At 35.4% G+C, this 9,061-nt stretch overlaps 2 long non-coding RNA genes across 2 annotated transcripts; one reads left to right on the forward strand and one right to left on the reverse strand.

Moving 5' to 3' along the window:
• Nucleotides 1-5,611: 5,611 nt before the first annotated feature.
• Nucleotides 5,612-6,994, reverse strand: LOC148783017 (uncharacterized). The gene is made up of 2 exons (XR_016052121.1): nt 5,732-6,994; nt 5,612-5,683 (listed from the first exon to the last, which is right to left on the reverse strand). It is a non-coding gene; the product is annotated as an uncharacterized LOC148783017 (long non-coding RNA).
• Nucleotides 6,135-8,786, forward strand: LOC18421609 (uncharacterized). Its single transcript, XR_016052120.1, has 2 exons — nt 6,135-6,621; nt 8,348-8,786. It is a non-coding gene; the product is annotated as an uncharacterized LOC18421609 (long non-coding RNA).
• Nucleotides 8,787-9,061: the final 275 nt, after the last annotated feature.

Genomic DNA, 9,061 nt, shown 5'->3' on the forward strand with positions numbered 1-9,061 from the left:
TATTGAAACCACATTTCTCTACACTATTTGAAGGTGTGTTTTACTTTGATTGTTTAGAGCCACGACTCTATACAAACCGCACCTTTTATTAAAATATCCATAATATCTAAGTATTTAATATTTTGTTTATATGCTTTGGTTTTATTTTAAAATACTCATGAAAAGGTACGTGTTCAAAAATTGTCTCAAAAGTGTAAAATATTGAATAGTATATTTCTCATGAGTATTTGATAAGTTTCCCTCTAATTAATTTCGTAAAACTTCAATTTGTTAGTAAAATTTGGCTCTTGGGGCGGTCAGTGATGTGGAGTCCACTTCGTTGTAACGCTGCTCAATACGTTTATTTCATGTAAAGAAGTTGACATCATAACTATTATGCCCAACATTTCTATTGATGAAATTGTTATCAATTGTTATCAATTATGGAATAAAAGGTTTAAAACTTAGATGTATAATATACTTGTACCATTTACATACGCTACAGTAGGTTTACTATTTATATACGCTATAGTACGTTTAAACATTAGATATATAATATAGGAGCACGTATACTAGGGTGAAGTTTGTATGAGGTAACAACCTTGAACAACCATGTTAAGTTGCATCTCAAAATCTCATTAAAATATGTATTTTTTTTTTTGCCAAAACTCCTATCATGGCTTGAAATCTATTTTTCACCCCTATAATAAAATTGAAAGCTCCAAAAATGGTGCAAATCTAAAAATAAACGGTCTAGATGATGTGCTATAAAATGGACTAATTTTATAACTTGAAATTCAATTTTTCTTTCATATCTATATACATCGAGATAAAGATAATCAATTGGAAAATTTTCTAGTAAAATACAACCTTTTACAATAGGTTTTTGAGGTGCCACTTACTTCTACAGTATAAGGTTGATACATTATATAAACTTTTTCCCATATACTATTTTCCCTCGGGTAGAAAGCCTACTTAAGAGGATTTTTTTAATCTAAAATTTTGGGAACTACTTTATAATCATTTCAAAAATAAATTTTGAATTTTATGCTATCTAGTACTTAGGTTTCACTATCAAGGTCTCAGCTTAGTCTCAAGATATTTTCTTTTTAAGTGCATAGATAGTGCAATTTCGAATGTTTGTTTTTTGAAGTCAGTCTACGTGTTGACGATGTTACATCCCCAAATCTTGGTATCCTAAAGTTATTCCTGGATTAGATTTCATTCGAGGGAGTAAATGGGCAGTATGCTATCAAATAATTTGTTTTCTATCACATATACTATCCTCCTGTTAGAGCTGGTGTATATTTATTCCCCTCATCAGATACCTACTTGGGAGGAATTTTTCAATATGGAATTTTGGTAACTACCTAAGAATCACTAGATGGTTACTCTCAAAAGGTACGATTTGGATTTTGAGTTGTCCAACACTTAGATTTCACTTCTTGAAAATTAGACAGCCTCTATTAAATCTTGACACTTTATTTTTTTTCAAGTGTATAGAGATTGCCATTAGAAATTATTTTTTATCAAGGTTAATCTATGATTTGAAGAGATTACATCCCATTTGGCTTCCTAAAATTAATCTTAGAAGGGGTTTTACCTAGGAGAGCAAACATACAATACACTATAACTTTTGCCTTTTGTTTTTTTCAGCATGTCAATGCAATTTCTAGAAGGCCTAAGTTTTATGAAAAAAGAAAAGAAAAGGTAAAGCCTCTCCTTAAAATTTAAACCAAAAAATACTTGGGGCATGGGAAACCCTTACGACAGCTTTAAAATATTTTTTCACGACTGATTATGAAATTTGTAGCACTTGCGGAACTCGTAAGTTTGTGAATACTAGAAAATAGATTGTTTAAATATTTTATTATAATCTGCACTATTTTTGAAGCTTGAAATCCTAATTTTTTTATATCCATAATAATTAAATTGGAAAATATAGATTTGAAGATTTTTAGATTCCAACACAACAATTTCCCTCATATGTAAGGCAAAGGCTTTACGTTTTTTTTTTGAAGACCTATGCGTTATTTTAACCTTTTACGCTGCATAACAGTTAAGTTAAAGTATGCACCCAGTTCCGTGAGATGTAAACCACGATTTTTGCGATCCAATAATTTAAAACTCGTATATTTCGAATTTTTTGGGAGAATTTTGTTTTTTAGAAAATAAAACTTTAGGTTAAAATTATGCTATATATGACGCACGTGTGACGCCCAACAACCACTTGCGGAAATTGAATGATATGGCCGGCTCATCATTTCTGCAGTTTCTTCAATAAACAACTCTCTTCCTCTCTATCTCTCTCTCTCTCTGCGAATAAATATATCGTCTCTCTCTCTCTCTAAAACTTGGATGAACAACTCTCTCTCTGAATTGAAATGTTCATCTCTCTCTCAAACTCCAATAAACAACTCTCTATCTCTCTCCCCGTGAATAAAAGCGAAATTGTAGAAATTAGAAAATGGAGTGTAGTTGAAACGTTGTGGTCGGTCTCCCACCTAAATCATTTTCATTTAGATGATGGATCCCTACCCACAATGATGCCCTAAACTCTATAGAATATATATATATAGAGAGAGAGAGAGAGAGAGTCCTCGTAAATAGTCTGATCAATGCAATCGTAAACCGATATAGAGAGAGGAAGTAAAAGTGATGATTATTTTTGTGGTCTTGCATTCCTCGTGATTCTTTTTGAGGAACCAATGATCAACTGCCACCAAACCAAACTATGAATAAATGTGGCCCCACTTACAATCACCGACTTGATGTATCCCGTGGCTTTAGACTCTAGAGAGAGAGAGAGAGACCGACTTGATGTGTCCCGTGGGACTAGATAGAGGCTCTAGACTCTATAGAGAGAGAGACCGAATTGATTGTCCCGTGGAACTAGAGAGAGGGGTCTCCTTTAGTACCAAATATATGCTGCTATACCCTTGGAGAGAGAGAGAGAGTCCAATGACCCTACAAAAACAAGGTCCATGCCCTGTTAACGAAACATGAGAGAGAGAGAGATTTTTGAAGAGATATGCAGAGGGCAAAAGCCCTTTTGAAGAGGAAACGACGAATTGGGAACAGCATTCACATCTGAGGATCACTATGATCGAGTGAAAAGCTCGCAAATAAATGTGTGGCCCTTTGTGTCTCTCACTTTCAATAAATCTTTATCTTATAATTATTTATTTTTAATATAAGATAGTCACAGTCAAAATCATACGGTTAGGATATGTCACAAAGTTTAAGAATTGTTTACAAGATTCACGTACCGTTAATAACACGCTACAACCGTCCAATTTCCCATCTAACAGTTAACCTTGATCGTGAACTTTCTTGTAGTAAAAACTAAATAGTCCCATTGGATATTACACCATTTGATTCGATATTTCTTTAGCCATTAACAAATCTCCCACTTAAGGCACCATGTCATATTAACACCGAGTTACGTGTATAAGAAGCTCACAGCGATCTTTAACAGTCAAATGTGAACATTTGGAGGATATCAGTATACAACGGGATTCAAGGGAAAATCCTTTAGACTTCCAGTCCAAAGCGGCCCACCATAGCTACACTTTATCACATCTAATGATTAGGGTAATTGTGACTTTATTTTTTATTTTTTAGTAAAGGTAAATAGTCGTATTGTATCATTTATTTATATCCAGCTATTTTATCCTGCCAAAAAAATAAAATAAAATTCCTCGCATAAATTTTAAATGCCCAAATTTTAGAAAAAGGCAAAAATACTTCTAACCACACCCTTACTAAATCAGACGTAATCAATTGAGTTTGTGAAACGAGTGTTACAGGTCAAAAAATGACAAGGACTTAATCGTGGTATAGTATTTGATCACTTATATATTGTTTTTTTTGCGTATAATTTATCATTAATTGTTCTTTTACTTTACTTGTAATTCATTAGTTTTACTAATCCTCCCCATCACACATTCATACAAAAAAAACTCATATTATTATTTCTAAGGGCTTCCATTTCGTACCTCGGGAGCACAAGAGAGATTATAAGAAAGCTAGAAGTATCCTTTACAAGGCGTAAGACTTGTGAAAAGAAAGTAAAGCCTTACCTTGAAACCTTATTGGGAAAATACGTTTGGGCACAACAAACCTATGAAATTGATTTCTACCGCTGATTAAAAAATTTATAGTTCAAAAAATGGTATAGATCTATTGTGAATACCTATTTTCAAGGTGAAATAGATGTATAGATAATATATTCTAATATACACTTTTTGAGAACTTAAAATCTTAATTTATTTTTCACAACCATAATGATCGAAGCAGAGGTGGTGATCGATTTGGAGGTTTTTCTATGCTAAAAACTACAATTTTTGGTGAGGCTTTTCTTATTTTGAATTTTGATGGGGTTGCTATCCTATCAAAACATTTTTCATGGACAAAATGTTCAATAAAAAAAAAACCGAAAGATTTCTTTCTGACCGAGGTGTGCATTGTCAATTTGCTCCCTTGGGCTAGGAACATCTTTTAGATACCAAAATTGTGGGGATGCAATCTTTAGACTTATTTCAAAAGTGAAGAGAAAAAAAAAACAACTCTACATGCCTAAGAAACATAACATTCCATTACAAATCATCTATTTTTATTTTTGAATTAATGATCCTATAAGATCCTCCTCCATCCATGTGTGTAGGACACTAAAAGATCACCATTAAAGTTGTTACCGATCTCTAAAAAAATTATCATATATTAGTGTGAGACTTGACTTTTATAAAAATTTGAGCCAATTTTAATAGTGATCCTTTAAGGATCACTATTAAAAGATAAGAGAAAAAAAAAACAACTCTACATGCTTAAAAAACATAACATTCCATTGCAAATCATCTAGTTTTATTTTTGAATAATGATCCTATAAGATCTTCCTCCATCCATGTGTGTAGAACACTAAAAGATCACCATTAAAGTTGGTACCGATCTCTAAAAAAATTATCATCTATTAGTGTGAGACTTGACTTTTATAAAAATTTGTGTCAATTTTAATAGTGAGATCTTAGACACACATCCGTGGGAGAGGATCCAATAGAAATATTTTTCTATTTTTTTTTATATAAAAAAGTTTAAAGGTTAAAAACTCAAAATGATTTTCTTTAAAAATAATCATCCATAAATGTTTAAATATATTCCAAACCCGAGGGAATTGGTATAGAGAATATACTCCTGCAAGATGAAGCCACATTAGAGTCATAGCGGTCTCTTGAGGCTAAGAGTGAGTGACAAGGAGAGAGAGTACAGAGGAGGGGTGGGGGAGAAGACAAAGACAGAGGGAGTGATAAGAGAGAGAGAGAGAGCGATGGCACGTGGGAAGAGAGGGTAGAAGAGGTAATGGAGAGAGAGTGATAGACACAAATACGGCAAACATCGGAGTCAGCCTCCCTATTTCACTCATTCACATAAAAGCATTTATTTTGCACAAATCTCTGTCCTTTCCTTCGTGATTAGTACACACACCTATGAATTTCCTATTCCTATTCCTATTCCTATCCCTTCGCTTACTCGCTTTTTAAGGATTTCCACCTGCGTCAGAGGATCCATCCCCTGTCTACAAAAACAAAAGACAATTACATTCTCTCCTCTCTCTTCTGAAAACCCACTTCTAAATTCTCTCTCTCTCTCTCTCTCTCTCTCCTCTATACACAATCCCCTCATCAGGAAGAAGAAAAACCCTCCCTCTCTCTCTCTCTATACACAATCCCCTCATCAGGAAGAAGAAAAACCCTACCTCTCTCTCTCTCTCTCTCTCATCCATCCCCTGTGTACAAAAACAAAAGACATACATTCTCCTCTCTCTCTCTCTCTCTCTCTCTCTAAATTCTGAAAACCCACTGCTATATCCTCCCTCTTCTTTCTAAAATTGAAACCCCTCTCCCCGAAGAAGAAGAAGAAGAACCCCCTTCTCTCTCTAAAATCCAATGCCCCTGACTCGTAGTGACAACCAAACTCAAGAACCTGTTTCTCTATCTACCTCGAAATGAAGCCTCCCCAAGAACCCCCAAAACCCCTCATGGATCCCTGATCCCCTCCCCTCTCCTCCCATTTTATTCAATTATTGTTATTATTACTGATACCCAAAGGACAGAACCAGACGGAGAAACCTCCTTCAAGATGGCCCGGCAGCCGGTATCCCGACCGGATTCCGGCCGCCGAAAACCCCTCAAGAAAGAAACCCACACCGGCAGCAGTTTCCGCTTTGCAGAAGTCGCCGGCGCCACTGCCGCTGAATGTGCTGCCGTCTTCTGCTGCTGCCCCTGCGGCCTCCTGAACCTCCTCATCCTGGCTGCCATCAGGCTACCAGCGGGCCTTTTCCATCGCGCTCTAAAGAAGAGGAGGCGGCGAAGCAGAGCCAAGCGGGCCTGCAGCCTGACCACCCCCGAGAGGCATCAACAGGTGGAGCTGCCTTCGCCGGTTGTGGCCGAGATTTGGCCCGAAAAGTCTCTGGAAAAGTCTGAGGTGGTCCCCCCGGCAATGCATGAGGCAACATCGCCGGAAAAGTTAGGGGCGTTATCGGATATGGAGGAGGTGGAGATGATGTGGGGGAAGCTTCACACTGGCTTTTGGAGGACCCCCTCTGATAGGGAACAGTGATTCACTTTTCCGGCGATCCGTACAATGGTAATCCCTATTTCTTCTTCTTTTGTCTGAGATAATTCTGTGTAAATATATTGAAAAATGGAAAGCAAACTGTCGATATTGAAATTTTGAAATTGGAAAACCCATGAAAATGGGGCTTCTGTTATTTTCATGGACCGTACTGTGTTATGATTTTCAACGGTTCAGACTTCAGATTCGTTGATGTTTTTGAATGAAGGGTTTGGATCGAAGCTCTGGCTTCTTAGGAAACAGATCAAAAGGGACCGAACCATTTCATTTTACGAGCAAGGTGCACTTAAAATAACCTAATAGAGAACGTTGTTTTTATGCTAGGAAACCCTCAAATGTGCCTCGTCTCGAGATTCATAGGAAAGAAAAAAAAAGAAAAAAAAAAGAGGGATTCTCAGTCTTAAAAATAATTTTATTTTTTGTCCAGACCTAACACATCACCATCTATTTTCAAAATTTTAAAATGTTTTTAAATGTGCATATCATCACCATTTATTTCTAAGAAAGCGATAATAGATTTTCATATCATTGCTTGCGTCACCGAAACTGCATATTCCGTATAATTTTATTATCTTGAAGGGATGGAAACTTTTAAAGTTCAGAGAGAGGGAGAGCAGTAGTGATCGGTGAAAGCGTAGCGTAAAAGTGGTGGAAAAAAAAGGCTAATCGGCCTCCTCTATATATTATGTTCTCACGCTCCCATGGCCAGAAGACTGAGATAGCAAGAGTTTCATTTTTCATCGAGGACCTCTTTAAATCACTAGATAGTAGATTTAAAAAATAATAATTTGAGGTTTCAAACTATTATTTCTTCTGATTGTAATTTTAGATTTTTGTAATGAAATACCATATATAATTAGATTTGAGTAGATATTTTCTACTTACATCTGTAATTTCCTTTGGGTAGATATTTCTTTTTGACCAATGTTCTTTACTTCATTAGATTTTTCAATTGAAATTTTGAGGATGTAATTTCTTTTGAGTAAATTTGAGTTCGAGTAGAATTGGTGACATGAAATTTCAAACACTATTTTTTTCTAATGTAATTTTCTTTTAGTAGATTATTCTAATAAAATAAGGAACATTTGTTAAAATAAAAATCTTTCGGCATAAGGAGCACTTATGAAATGTTTCGTTGGCAGTACGGTTTACTTTGAAGATCTGCGAGAGGATTTTTTTCAATATAAAATTTGGAGAAGCATTTAAGAATTATTAAATGATTATTTTAAAAATATTATTTTTTATTTAAAAATAAAATTTTGAATTTTTTAACCCCTAGATCTTACTAGAAAGTGACTCTATTCAATCACGAGATGTTCTTCTTCTTTTTTTCAAGTGTATATAAGGTATAATGAGGTTTTTTTTTTTTTGTTTTTTTACTGGGATTAATCTTTAATCTTATAAGTTGAAAAAGTCACATTCTCAAAATTTAAGGTCTTAAAAATAATTCCATACAGGATTTTACCCGAGAGAATAATGGACATCTACTCCCGCGGGAGTACATTATCTTTTGGCATAGCAAAAGCTCCTGTTGAGGTGAGGGGTGGTGAGAGTTGAGAGGAAATGAGCACATTCAAGTATCTTGGGAATGTTTGGACTTGGGACCATAAAAGTAGAGAGAGTGGAAAATGTTGGACCAAAAGTAGAGAGAGAGAGAGAGAGAGAGAGGGAAGGGTCACAGGGTGTAGAGAGAGAAAGGGAAGTGAGAATTTGAGAGTAGTAGCTTGCTTGCTTGCAGGGATAAAATGATTACAGAGAGAGAGAGAGAGAGAGAGAGAGAGACGAAGGGCTTAAGCATTTGGGCAAAATGAATACCCCGAAACGAACGCGTGTAAGACACATGGGTCAAGGGACTTTATGCTGTGAGTTGGTACGCCACGCGGCATCCACCGTCAGATCCTGATAACGAGAGGTGGAGACTGAGGTTTTGTCATCACGAAGTACAGTTTCAGCGTAGCACTCACCGTCGGTTACTGGAAACGGACGGTAGATGTGACACTCGTGGCGTGCGGTTACTGTACACAAGTAACGCTCAGTGTTGGACATCGGATACACACTGTCCCTATTAATCAATGCTAATGCCATGGTATGTTGAAGTCATGCATGTAATGTAATGAATGGAAAAGTTTATATAGAGTCGAGGCTCTAACCGATCAAATTTGAATCTACTTCAAAAATTTCTATTGTTTTAGATGCTCAAATATTTTCAAATTGATCGTCTCGACATCGACATCAAGAAGGATGTACATAAAAAAAAAATTGATTTCAAGTTTTAAAAAACGTGTATTTTAAAACGTAATTTTGAACCATCAATTTTCAACATTTTTAAGCTTTCATTGATAAGTCGATCTACATTATTTTTGAAGCGTTAAATATCATAAATAAATATGAAAATATATTTTAAGGCTATCACAAAGATTTCCAATACCGCATTTCTCAACACTATTTAAAA

The sequence above is a fragment of the Amborella trichopoda genome, chromosome 3, assembly GCF_054954075.1.
Source record: "Amborella trichopoda isolate Santa Cruz 75 chromosome 3, AtrichopodaSantaCruz75HAP2 v2.0, whole genome shotgun sequence".
In the NCBI taxonomy this organism is placed as follows: domain Eukaryota; kingdom Viridiplantae; phylum Streptophyta; class Magnoliopsida; order Amborellales; family Amborellaceae; genus Amborella; species Amborella trichopoda.